This window comes from Mytilus californianus, unplaced genomic scaffold (genome assembly GCF_021869535.1).
Source record: "Mytilus californianus isolate M0D057914Y unplaced genomic scaffold, xbMytCali1.0.p SCAF_8, whole genome shotgun sequence".
Classification (NCBI taxonomy): Eukaryota; Metazoa; Mollusca; class Bivalvia; order Mytilida; family Mytilidae; genus Mytilus; species Mytilus californianus.
This window is the reverse complement of record NW_026262734.1, coordinates 77,471,598-77,486,188: the sequence shown is the minus strand read 5'-3', so window position 1 is coordinate 77,486,188 and position 14,591 is coordinate 77,471,598. Positions and strand designations below refer to the sequence as shown.

Sequence of the window (14,591 nt, the reverse complement as noted above, 5' to 3'; positions counted from 1 at the left end):
ATCAGGCAAAATTTGCTGAATCAGCAATTTTCACTCCAAGGGGTGGAATTTAAGGGCTGTTTTTATCATAGTTGCTCTTAATCAACTTTTTATTGATAAACTTACAAACTGGATAGGTAAAAAAAAAATCTTCATTGATTTAGTGTAAACATGTATATCCCCCTTAAGGTGGCACGGTAGTATTTCCTGGCCCATAAGTGATAATGATAGCCTTTTTAGAATTTTCACCGCTTTCTAACACTGCCAAAAATTCTACATTCACAGTTAACTGAAGTACTTTCATTTTACTATTCAGAAATGAATTTGAATATGTATCATGACCGTTTACCTTTTTTTGCTATCTTTAAGAACCTAAGGCCACTAGTGCTTTTATGTCTTTTATCGTGCAGTGAATACAGAATTAAAAAAAAATCTCAAAAATTCATTTTCATCTGTATGTAAAATTATTTCATATTTTTCTACACCTGATTCATCCCTCAGTTTGGGAAAGTATGTTCAGTTGATACTGTATTTTTTGTCCAATCATAATTTTCAGATACATTGACTTAAGTAGGGTACACAAAAGAGCAACCTAATTCTGGAATTCAAATACTACCGTGCTACCTTAACCAACACATTTCAAACTTGACACCTATGATGCATAGCCTTCTTACTATGTAACATATTACAATAAAGAATACTAGTCTGCACTTATTTCTTACCCCAAAAAATGAAAGATTACACCCCTACCTCAGCTGGCAGATTTTCACTTTTTTATCATCTTACCATTTTTACTTAAGGAGTGAACAAAATCCAAATATATGATGTTTCAAATCAACACAGAAGTCAAACATAGTGATTCAGGAGGAATTATTGGATTGCCAATAGATATAAGAAGATGTGGTATGAGTGCCAATGAGACAACTCTCCATCCAAGTCAAAATTTATAAAAGTAAACCATTTTAGGTCACAGTACGGTCTTCAACACGGAGCTTTGGCTCACACCGAACAGTAAGCTATAAAGGGCCCCAAAAATTACTAGTGTAAAACCATTCAAATTAGAAAACCAACGGTCTAATCTATATAAAAAACTAGAAACGAGAAACACTTATGAACCACATCAACAAACGACAACTACTGAACATCAGATTCCTTACTTAGGACAGGTACAAACCAATGCAGCGGGTTTAAACGTTTTAATGGTACCAAAATTTCACCCTTTTTCTGCAACAATAGTGTAACATCACAACATAGAAAGACACACTATAAAATATCAACTGAAATAGCTTAACTCAATCAAAGGACATATTAACACCATTGAACATACACTGAACTAATAAATTTGACCTATGACACAATGTAAATATAATAAATAAACTAAGGAAAGAATAATAAAAGTAACATGTTATATCGGTAAGAAATGTTAAACAATTAAAGAAAAACAATATGCTCGAACAAAAATATCAGCCATTTGCAATAACTTTAAACACAGGTAAATGAAAATATTATTTATAGTTAATCTGACTGAAAAAAACAGTTTAAGCACCAAATCATGAACAATGATATTAAAGTCCATTCCACATTTAACAGCATGCCTTACATTACTTTAAGCATTTCCAGATTATGAAGGCAACACAACAAGATTATTTAGATGGCAGTTAACTATTATTCTAAAATCTTTTTGACAATACATGTACTAGAATATATCTCTAAGTTGACTGTTTGTCTATTTCTCAGGTATGCATTAAGTTAAATTATGTCCCCTTACATAATCATTTTACCTTTATTGTGCTTTTCATTGTCAGAAAATCAAAACAATTAATGACATTTGCATGGAAAATGAATAAACTATTTAATCTTGCTAATAAACAATCATAATTACATTCTTTGTCAAAAAAATGTATTGTCAGTGTAAAGAAACCCCTATTGCTATCTCTATTTCAGCCAAATATGAGGGCTAAATGAATAAGTAAGGACCCTTAACCACTTGCTGGTTCCAAAAAAGCTCATACTGGTGTCATGTTACCACAGAACTACAAATTAAACCTAAAGAAAACTAGTAAAGCTGTCTTGTGTGGAAAAAAATAAGAAATTATGCAATTTATTTGTTTCGGTGAAAACAATAGGATGTACAGGCAAATAAAATATGTGGCATCTCAAATTCCAGTGGTTGCACATGTGTCAGACACTGCGAAAAGTTAAAGCGAGCATTTATAATTAAACATATATTGTAAGTTACATAAAAATAATGACGTTCTACTTTCTAAGTAAATTTTTACTTTATTACCCACAGATCAGGCAAAATTTGCTGAATCTGCAATTTTCACTCCCAGGGGTGGAATTTAAGGGCTGTTTTTATCATAGTTGCTCTTAATCAACTTTTTATTGATAAACTTACAAATTGGATAGGTAAAAAAAAATCCTTCATTAATTAGTGTAAACATGTATATCCTCCTTAAGGTGGCACGGTAGTATTTCCTGGCCCATAAGGGATAATGATAGCCTTTTTAGAATTTTCACCACTTTCTAACACTACCAAAAATTCTACATTCACAGTTAATTGAAGTACTTTCATTTTACTATTCAGAAATGAATTTGAATATGTATCATGACCGTTTACCTTTTTTTGCTATCTTTAAGAACCTAAGGCCACTAGTGCTTTTAGGTCCTTTATCGTGCAGTGAATACAAAATTAAAAAAAAATTCTCAAAAATTCATTTTCATCTGTATGTAAAATTATTTCATATTTTTCTACACCTGATTCATCCCTCAGTTTGGGAAAGTATGTTCAGTTGATACTGTATTTTTTGTCCAATCATAATGTTCAGATACATTGACTTAAGTAGGGTATACAAAAGAGCAACCTAAACTCTGGAATACAAATACTACCGTGCTACCTCAATGTTATCTCGTAAAGTAAGAATAAAAGAATATTGGATCCGTCCATTACGGACAAGAAACTGTATTTTAAGAGCTATATATAATGACATCAGAGACAAATACTTCACTACAATGTATTGTATGTCTCTGATGACATGTATGATAATTGTAACCATGGAAGTATTATATTGTCAATATAATACTTCCATGTTGTAACTAACACAAGTATTCATCATGTAGGATTTGGGCATGTTTGGAATTTGAAGAATGTTGTATGCGAAGAAGTATTTTAAAAATTGTTCAAACAAAGGCTTATTGGCTATTTGCAACACGACAGGTAATAATATTTTCAAATTTTATTTTAAGTGTATAATCGAACTGGGTAAATTCGGCCAGTCAACAAATAAGATAGTTGTTTCGAGTATTATATATTATACAGTTATGGAAATATTTCACATGGGGCTAATTAAAAGAAACATTTCTTTTTCAAAATACAAATTTCTTTCCCGAGTCGTTATGATGTTATGTAAATATAATTAACAATTAACTTTCAAATAAGGGTCGTACCGATGTAATGTAAATAAAATCAACGGTAAACGAAAGGAGGCCCCTCATGGGGGTGTCCAAGTAATCACATAATCACAAATTTGTTGCCAATATAATCACATAATCATTAATCCTTTTTTAAACAAGATAATTAAATAATCAAAAATACAGTCCTAGATTATCAAATAATCAAAAAATCATGAAATATTTGGTCTGGTTATCAAATAATCATTATAAAAACAACCAAGTAATCGCATAATCAAAATCCCCACGAGGAGGCTCAAGAGGCATTTGCCAAATCATGACATGACTGCCATAATAATTACTATTTGTATGAACATTTATGTTCAAAAGTTTGATCTATTCAGAACTGATGAATTCTTCTATTTTTAAATTATAACTTTCCTTTCATATGAGTTAATTGTTACAGTACATGATCTTTTGAAAATGAGCATTTGAAATCAAAACTGATGAAGAACAAAGCCACGAACAAAACAATTTCTGTGTGAATGGTATTTTTTGTTGCCTTGTACGTAACGACAAGAAAATGCAAACACTTGTATCTGTTGTTAATATTAGACTTGCTTTGTTGGGATAATTTACAGCCAAATGTACTTATGTTTTTGAACCGTTTTGGCAGTAAACTTATGTCGGGACCTTGAATAACTTACTATATGATGTGTTTTGCTATAGTTGAAGGCTGTACTATGACCTATAGTTACTTTTATTCACGTCATTTGGCCTCTGGGGGATATTTTCAGCTTGACAATCATAACACGCCTTCTTTTTGCATATTGAAGTATAATGCTTAATTGGTTTCTGTCTCTGGTTAATAATTCTTAATACCTGAATACTGCTTCCAACTATTTTTTTCAAACATAAATTTTAATTGTTTGGTCAATTCTTTTTTCTCTATTAAATTTGTAATAAACATTAACATATTTAGTACCATATTCAATGCCATAATTATATTGGAAATAGGATCAGCATCAGTCGCGGACAGCGAGGTTTCAGTTTTCGAATAAGATAGGTCAATAGAAAATCGTGATACTAAGGAAGTCCTTTCATATTATAATAATGGTTGTAGAAAAGGCCTAATACTTCACGCCAGACTCCATTGAACTGCTGTGGCTTAAATGAACACCGTTTCCAGAAAAACTTTATAAAAATAAGGAGAGGTGGTATGATTGCCAATGAGACAACTATCCACCAAAGTTCAAATGAAGTGGATGTAAGCAATTATAGGCAACCGTACGGCCTTCAACAACGAGAAAAACCCATACTGTGTAGTCGGCTATAAAAGGCCCCGACATGAAAAAATATGAAACAATTCAAATGAGAAAACTAACGGCCTAATTTATATAAAAAAACAGTTTACGAAAATAAAGAATGTGGCGGGGTTAAACATGTTTTTGAGCGCTCAGCCCTCCCCCTAACCTGAGGCAGTGGTGTAACAGTACAACATAAGACAACAGTTCTTTCAAGCCTCTGTCGAGCGCAGCAAACACTATCTGCTTGAATGTCATAATTAAAGACTCAATAGGACACAAACCATTTCCACACTACAAAGAAATGTCAATATAAAAACATTATTATCAGGTAGTGAACACATCAGTGATGAGGAAAACGAATATATTATCAAGTTATACAAAGTTTTATTTTGGAAACAGGTTGATTTGGTTCATAAATCTTTTGATTTTAATGTCGATTTAGATTTTGAAACATTGTAATTTAACTTTATTTTTGTGAAAAATTTCCATATATTCAAAGATATATGTAAGACCACAATTAGAAATGAGTTGATCACATCTTTCGAACAAACTGACTTCTGAGTAACGGGCAAATCACAGAATAAACATGTAATGTAATTTAAAAATTATATTATAGCGGGTTTCTTTACACTATGCTCTCAATTTTGTCAATTTCTTAAGGGAGTCGGATCTCTCTATAAGCTGTTCTTGTTTCTGAATCCCTGTATTTCTATTGTATAATTGTAATTTGTGCACTTTTGAAAAATAAAATATTGTTTAAACTAAAAAAGTGAATGTTTTAACCATTTAGCCGTTTCAGTAAATACAAACTAATTACTGAATGAATGCAGGAATAAGTCGATGCCACTGCTTTGGATATTTCTTTTCCGATGGATCGAATCAACAGCACAGTAGTAACCACTATTGTTTTGAAATGGAATATCATAGATATGTCCTTTTTCTGTTAATTTACTGTTAATACCATGTTGAATAGTTCGAAACACTAACGTTGTCTACCATCAAGCATATACTACCTGAATCAAATTAGGCTAATTTTTCGGATTTGAGGGTGTTAATGCTCTTCAACTTCATATTTGATTTTACCTCCATTTGTTACGATTATGTAAACGATTCATATTGATGCTGGCGTATCAAATTATTAGCCTGTTATCATTGATCAGGTTTTGCTTACATTTTATCTTTATTTAAAATAATAGAACACTAACACAATATATCAGGATTTTCTTAAATGTTTGCCAGTTTGGTCAAGTGTTGCATAACATAGGTTGTCCGAATGTTCACTGACGACAAACACATGTAAAGGAAACGTGATTTGTCACCTTACATCGATATCCCAGCTCCTTTGTTCTACCAGGGGTGATCTGAGCCGGATCACCCCTACCAGAACACCCTAGCTTGAGTTTCTTTGTTCTGCATGCTTTCCTTTGTTCTGTAACATTTTGGCGGGAAAGTCAAATCCACAATAAAACTTTGAAATATTTATACGGAAAATACTTACCATCAAAATTTATGTAGAAAACATCCAGTGTCTATGCTGAGATTCGAACTCAAGACCTTTAGCATATAGACCCATGCACGATTCATACCCCTACACCAGGACAACTGGATAGAAACTCTCTGTCAATTTAACATATTTAAACATTGTATCCGGGGCTCATAAAGGGTATATACTATATAGTAATATATAAAGTATATTATAATGATTGTTTGGCGTTCTAGACTAGATTTTATGAAGCGTAAATGGTTTTTATCCAATCTAGAACAGCTGGGATGTAAAATAGTTATCCCATTCGGACTTGGTGTGTCAGTGTAAGATCAACCTCTGGCCTCCGGCCATCTGGGTGATCTTACACTGACACACCGCGTCCTTATATATAACCTATGGGGACGGTGATTGTTATGTTAAATTAGGTCAAATTAATCTCATGCCAAGAAATTGCCTCCGTTGAAATTTTGCAAACATCCCGTAGAGCAAATTACATGGATGATTAATATTGACCATTTGGTATATGGCTGTGTTCTAAGCGACACGTACATGCAGGTCGTAAATTAATTTGTTGAATGAAATCAAATCTTTAACTACTAATGGGTGCCGTAGGAGGTCCACCAGAATTTTTAACGAGGATGTCTTGGCATGATTATAATCTTCTTACATTAATCATGTTTATTTAATCACGCAATATAATGTATTCAACATCAATCATGACAACACGATTCAAAATAATAATTATGAACTAAAAACAGAGCCTTACAATTCTGTTTGTTTCAATGATATATGACAGCATACTAGTTTACAACTGCTCAAATACTAATCTTTACACATCATTGCATATGACAACTATAAAATTTTGCACATAACAGAGAGGAGGAAGATACCAAACGGGGATAGCTAGCTATAAAACGAGGTTCGACCCATCATTTTCTTAGGAAATTGCCTTTACCAAGTCCGGGAATATTTCACTCGTTCCGTTGATTGATAACGTTTGATTTTGTCAGTTTTTACTGACTTCCCCCTATTAGAAGTTATCTTGAAGTTCGGTATTTTTGTTATTTTTGTTATACTTTTTTCCATAACGGTCAGCCAATTCGTGATGGCGTCCGTAGAATTTTGCAATGGGCTGACTTCAACTACTACACTTGGAACTCTTGGTAAAATAGCTTCCTGGATAAAGGAAAATGCAAGCTCTGATATATCGTATCAACTAGGAGATATATACTCAACATGCATGTGCTGTTGCGTTTGTAGTATATAAAATAAAACAAAAATACATGTATTTGAAAATTGGTTAACGAAATTCGAAAATCGGTACACCAAAAGCATACTGAAGTCTGTTTTCCTTTCCTGTTGGAAGCAAGTATGTATTTGTTTATTCAAAATGTATATATTTGGCATGTTGACATTGTTAGCTCATTACCAGTTAACTGGGGGTATAAAAACAATGTTCGTCTTAAATACTTTTACCGACGGTAAAACCGTTGTTAAAGCGATGTGTCCGTTTGCAACGTTAAATCCAATTTCACGTTTTGTTTCTATGGAATGATCTCTGCCCGAAGAAACTTTTGTAAACAACTCTCTGACGGACCCGTAATGCTGCAAGTTAAATTTCTGCTTTATTCAATATACCCTAATTTTTAATGGCAGTTCCCCAAAATCCATCCGTGAATTAACTACTATTTTTGTCTTCATTTTGGAATTGTTCTCGTCCTAAATATGTATGAAATAATTGACCCTGGACGTAACATTATATGAAACTTCACATTTTACAAAAAAGGATGAATGTGGATGGATAAGTAGAAACTATAAAACACGTGTAAATAGATTTTCTTTTACAAGAAAATCCTTAATTTTATTAAAATCTTCAGAAATATACTGCCTTTTGAATTATTGTCTTCCCGTACACCAATTCGACGATACAGCTTTTCTGTATTCGGTGACCTGAATTATTACTCCTAGTTAGAATGTCGACAGTGTCACAGTGCAAGTGCGAAGGGAAAACCCGTGATGGAAGAAAAAGTAAACCAGCGTAGAAGGAAGATAGTATAAACTCATTGTTGGAAATCACGCACAAAAGAATACGTTTATTACTGTAACTCGGTATTATTGTATCTAACGTCGTATACTTGTGACGTTATATCGTACTTTACTCATCAATACAAATTCATACAGTTTAGACGTCTTTATTTCTATAATTGCAGTTTAGTAAATCCACTTTACGATACCCATTTTGAAGGAAAAATATTAAAACACGTAAAAACAATGACAACGCTTGGAAATAAAAATAAAATAAACATCGCATTCTCTTCTCACATTTTATACATTTAGCCCAACAATGTTAGATCTTCAAATTTGCGTTAGGAAATGTTTCTTCTTCCGTCAGCGGAATTCGAACCCTTGCGTCTGTGACATCGTGGCCACACCGCCTGCACCGTGTCCAGCGCTAGATATATAAATATAAAAAACAAATATATATATATAAGTCTAAATTGAAAACAATATATATATATATATAAGAGGCAATAGTAGTGACTAACGTTCAAATTTGGTTTCTTCATTTTGAAATTACGAACCATGATCAATAAAATAACCTACAAATGAAGTGAAAACGGGTGCCTCGACGTGGTTAGCTTCTGCTTTTCATGCAAATCCAGGATCATGAGCATGTTGTGTTATCTTGATTAAAACTGGCACAGGCAAAACGTACTGTTTTTTTCTTCTTCTATATTTAGACTAAAGCGAAAGATATTATAAACAAAATCTTATCGCTGTCATGTGGCATGTTGTAGGAATTTCGTCCTTTTGCAATTGTATTTGCTATCTTATAGCATTGAATCAAAAATGATTGATAGGGTCTGTTTCGAGGTTCCGAATTAACGTTTGAAATCTTGTTAAATGCATTAAATTGATTAAAAAAGTTAAAACAAAAAGAAAATATACCGTATTCTAAGGTAATTAAAAAAAGGGAGAAGTTCATAAACACTGACAAAATCAAACTTTAGACTTTATCAAATCACGGAATGAACGGAAAACATATCTGACTTGATACAGGAATTAAGAAAATGGCGGGATAAACCTGGTTTTATAGCTAGCTAAACATCCCACTTGTATGACAGTTGTGTATAGTTCCGTTATATTGTCAAAATTGGACGAGTAACCTATGGACCCGACTGCACCAGAAACGATCAAAGCCAAAAGCCCGATAGCTGGATGCATAAATACCGAATAAATGAATTTAATAAGTCTATTATAGATCACGTTTGACCAAATTAACAATGTCACACATGAATTATCGTCCCTATCGTTACAACCAATGTCTTTTTATTTTAGAAAATTTAACAATAATAACATGTCAGGTAAACCTTGCCATGTGAAAGTTGTTAGTAAACAGTTAAACAACCTATGTTGTGAAACATAATCTTACAAATAGCAAGTGCAAAAGCAAATTTGAAGGACATCGTGATTCATTGTGGGAGATGTTTACTATTTCTTGTACATATAACTTATGCAAACTTTTTTCTTTGAACACCTCTGAAATCTGTACTTTCCGTGCGGTACTTTTTATTTACGAAACGGCATAAATGATTTGATATTTGACGATTTTTACTGACTTATCTAGCCCAAAGAGACAAAATGTGCCGTCACTGTATGATACCGATCCAAAACCCAAATGTGGCATTGCGGATGGTGTAAGGGAGATAATAGAAATTTACGTTATCTTAGATTTTAACGTGAGAAGAGAAGTGGACTTTTCACTTCAGAGTACATTGATAACTCAGTTTACTATATGGATGTAGTTCTCAATAAATATATTTTTAATTGGGAAATTAGTCAAGAAATTTATATTCTTTAGCATATACATGGTCGAAATTTATGAATCTTATCATAGCTACATCCCCTTTAGAACAATTATATAGAATCAAATAACTCATGCTAAGTTACCCACAAAAGTTACAATTATATATCATAAAAATTATAACATACAGATGTATAGTTTTCTCTATATCTATAGAAACATATCAATTACCAAATCTTATTTAATTTTTTTTTAAATGTTGGCAACCATATATCGTCTTTACAAATTTTAAGCAAAACGCTTCAATGAACAATGAAGGTATACTGATCGACATGTAATGAACTTATCTCTGTAAAAGGATTGTCATTGTTTTGACAGTGCTGCAGTTGGACATTAACGAATTCCTTATATTTAAGAGGTAAGAAAAAAAAATTTTCCCAATCTCCTATGAACAGAAAATTATATAGTGTATACATAAATTTTGTAATCTTGTTTGAATCTAAATTATTTCCGTTTTTATCAGTTGTAACATTTATTTTGTTTTCAATAGTTTCTGAAAATATATCCCTAGTCAATTATAAACACTTGTTGACCTGCACACTGTCGATACTTATATTATTGCATCGTACAAGGTCATTCTTTTCCAAGACTGTTTATTATGTTGTTACAATTGTTCTGTTGAAGGTATACTGATCGACATGTCAGAAAAAACTTTATACCTTTATGTGTAAAAATTGGGTTTTAACTAGAAAATGCAAGTACTCCTTGTGGTTAGTTGTTTTTTATGCATAGTACAAGTCTGGTCCTATTTTAACTATTTGTTTCAGTTTGTTCTAATGATGTGCTGTTACACCACTTTCCTATGTTTTGGGAGGATTGAACGCTCAAACATATGTTTAACCCCACTAAATTATTTATGTGCTTGCTCCAATCAAGAGGCCTGTAGTCCAGTGGATATGGTTGATTACTGTCTGCAAACATTGTTTTTTTTTATACGATACATTAACCTTTTTAGTTTAGAAAATTTAACAATAATAACATGTCAGTTGAACCTTGCCATGTTAAAGTTGTTAGTAAACAGTTAAACAACATATGTTGTGAAACATAATCTTACAAATATCAGGTTCAAAAGCAAATTTGAAGGACATCGTGATTCATTGTGGGAGATGTTTACTATTTCTTGTACATACCATGGAAGTATTATATTGACAGGAACTCCAACAAGCGGACTTCAAACGTTTATAGTGCGATGCCGCAAAATCGTTAAGTATTTGTTAATTAACTCGACATGTCATGTGGATGCATGGGTTCCGATCAAATTTTTGGAACCTCGTGATTGATCGTAATTACGGAACATACCGAAATAACAGGATGTGTACTTAATTGTCAAGGAAACGACATTAACCGACCATGTCAGTTAAAATATGTCAGTTTTCCGGTTTTGCTGCGTAAAAACAAATACAAAGAAACGAGATCCCCGCGACTGTTTTCACGAAAAAAAAAACAAAAAAAAACAAATTTCTTTAAATGCCGATCCAGAATTAATAAATGCCATTCGTAAAAAAAAATCTGTCAGACGTCAGAGTAATCTCGGACTAGGTAACCCGAATAATTCAATCGTTATATTCCACTGCTCTACGATGGCTACATTTAAAATCGTCAAATAATCATTCGGAATTAGCTCGGGATTTACCTATCTCGATTACATTGAGCTATTAGCTGATTGGCTCTCTCTCACAGAGAGCACCGATCAAAATCCTGGATTCGTGACGCGTTTTTATTGTATAAAGAATTCAGGCCCTCGCGAGTGGGAGAGTCGATCACGGGGAGGGACTGAATTATTCGGGTTACGGACTAGGTTGAATGTTTAAGGTTTGTTTACATCTTTGGACTTATTATAAAAGGTGTAACAATTCATCTGTCTCGTAACCTGATATTGCTATGTAGAGGTCTTCACATGCGTGTAATTATAAAGCTCTTTTAGTCTTTAAAACATATTGTTAAATACGTTAATAACATTTTTCAAATTGAGACGATAGAGAAAACAATAAATTTTCTTGTAACATTCGATAAAAATTAACAACCTTAAAACTTAAATTTAAGCAATCCGGCACCATCCGGCACACTACACGTGCATCACGTTGTTTTCCGCAAACACCCGACTTTAAGTACATGTAATTTTTAATACCGGATATTTCCCGATTTCCAAGTTTCAATGATTAAAACTTATTAAACAAAACTAAAAATAAGCTTGCCCTCTTTCCGAATGCAGTTAATTTTCTTATGTCATTCTGTTAAATATGGACCGATTTTTTCGATCTTTTCAGCTTTTGTCTTTATTTATTGAACGGAAACAGGTGTCGTTATTAGTTTGGCGATTCACAAATAACCACGGGAGTTTCCGTTTTTATTTACATTGGTAGGTAGATAAGACACTCGATACCAAATCACGTGATAAGACCAGCTTCAGTTAACAGAACAGGCGAAAGCGGCATCGCACATACCCCACAAAGGAGTTATCACGTACTTGACAAACTGAGTCGGAACCTTTTATTTTCTTCAAGAAATCAGTGGGATGGAAATGTGCTAATTTTTCGTTGGAGTTCCTGTCAATATAATACTTCCATGTACATACTAAGCAAACTTTATTCTTTGAACACCTCTGAAATCTGTACTTTCCATGCGATACTTTTTATTTACGACACGGCATAAATGATTAGATATTTGACGATTTTTACTGACTTATCTAGCCCAAAGAGACAAAATGTGCCGTCACTGTATGATACCGATCCAAAACCCAAATGTGGCATTGCGGATGTTGTAAGGGAGAAAATTGAAATTTACGTTATCTTAGATTTTAACGTGAGAAGAGAAGTGGACTTTTCACTTCAGAGTACATTGATAACTCAGTTTACTATATGGATCTAGTTCTCAATAAATATATTTTTAACTGTGAAAGTAGTCAAGAAATTTTATATTCTTTTGCAAATACATGGTCGAAATTAATGAATCTTATCATAGCTACACCCCCCTTAAAACAATTATATAGAATCAAATAACTCATTTAAGTTACCCACAAAAGTTACAATTATATTATCATAAAAATCATAACATACAGATGTATAGTTTTCTCTATATTTATAGAAACATATCAATTACCTAATCTTATTAAAATTTTGTGAAAATGTTGGCAACCATATAGTCTTTACAAATTTTAAAGTGCCATATGAACGTAATTTAAATTTTTTTTTAAAATATGAAATATTTAAAGAACTTATTATTTAAAAACGATAGAAAAAAAAAACCCGAGCGAAAAATGTTAAGTAATAAGCATTTAATATCCCATTAAACATTCCCATCGCACCTGTCTGCCATCAGTCCCGAGTATCAGTCTGAATAACTTCCAGTTTTCCAAGAAAAGAATGGGTCACATTATGAACAAAGAATATGAACAACGATGGCATCTGCATCTATATCGATTTCAAAACATCAAGACGATGACCACGACAGTTCTGAAAGTGAATCTAATGAATTGTCTCTGTCCTGTGGTTCATCGGAATTCGAAATTGGGGGAGACGGGAGCTCAGGTTCGGATGACGCGTTAGTAGAAGCTACTGGTGCCATGAGAGGGGCGCAGATTAACCCGTATCAGTTTGAACCATACAACTCAAATTCTGACGAGTCTGAACCAGAAGACGGAGAAGACGAAGACAGATTGACAGACAACTCTTGGTAATTAATCAATGATAAATATAATTATACGCCGAACGGGATAAAAGGGATAAATATAAACTAAAATAATGCAAGAGAAGGGGGTGGGGTACCTACCAGTATGTTTTGCACCTAGGCATACGCCTAACATTAAACTTCACCTTAAAAAAAATAAAAAAGTTAACATATTTCATTGCTATAACCGAAACTCAATAGGAAAGATGTAAAGTCAAAGTAGGACGTTATTTTTTAGGGGGAGGGGTCTGTTTATTGATTTTTTTGTTACATTTTTCTCATGAGGCTACCTGAAATTTAAAATCAAGCTTCATATGTGCATGCTTTACTGTTTGATTCTTTTTCTGATACATAACTCAACATTCAACAATTTCCTGTTTACCAAATACATATCCCACAATTGTATATATTCTTACACATGATGACCCTTACTTTACTGTATATACTGTTTTTGCTAGCACTAGCAGTATGGATCAAGGCTCTGAAGGGGTACATTTGTACAGAATAAATTCAAATAATTTTATTATTCTTATCACAAGGCCCAAAACAGGCATATAAATAACAACAAATACAGACTGAATTCAATGTAACTTCCATTCACCCTCTCACACATCTGCCATACTGAGTTTAAATCATTGATCAAAGCACAAACATACAGCATTATAACATGAAGGGAAGCAATAGCTAACATTTAATTTATTTTTGTGGTTTCTTCTTTCAAACATATAAATAGAACTCATTGCTTTATTATTAGGAATCCAAATGTATCTACAACTCTATTCATAACGAATGAAACTTTCTTCGAATCTTCAAATATAATGTATAAATCAATCAAACTGAACATATATGTTCATGTTTTTGCATCTTGGATATTTTTATTTTGCCCAAAAATATCAAA

At 32.7% G+C, this 14,591-nt stretch overlaps 1 protein-coding gene across 2 annotated transcripts in view; it reads left to right on the top strand.

The window, feature by feature from the left end:
* Positions 1-3,107: 3,107 nt before the first annotated feature.
* Positions 3,108-14,591, top strand: part of LOC127712619 (tyrosine-protein kinase-like otk) — a 66,862-nt gene continuing 55,378 nt past the window's right edge. The window contains exon 1 of one of the 2 annotated variants that reach the window (XM_052219167.1): positions 3,108-3,196. The gene's annotated coding sequence lies outside the window, so the exon portion shown is untranslated. The remainder of the gene's footprint in view (positions 3,197-14,591) is intronic. The other variant, XM_052219174.1, reaches the window with a different exon arrangement.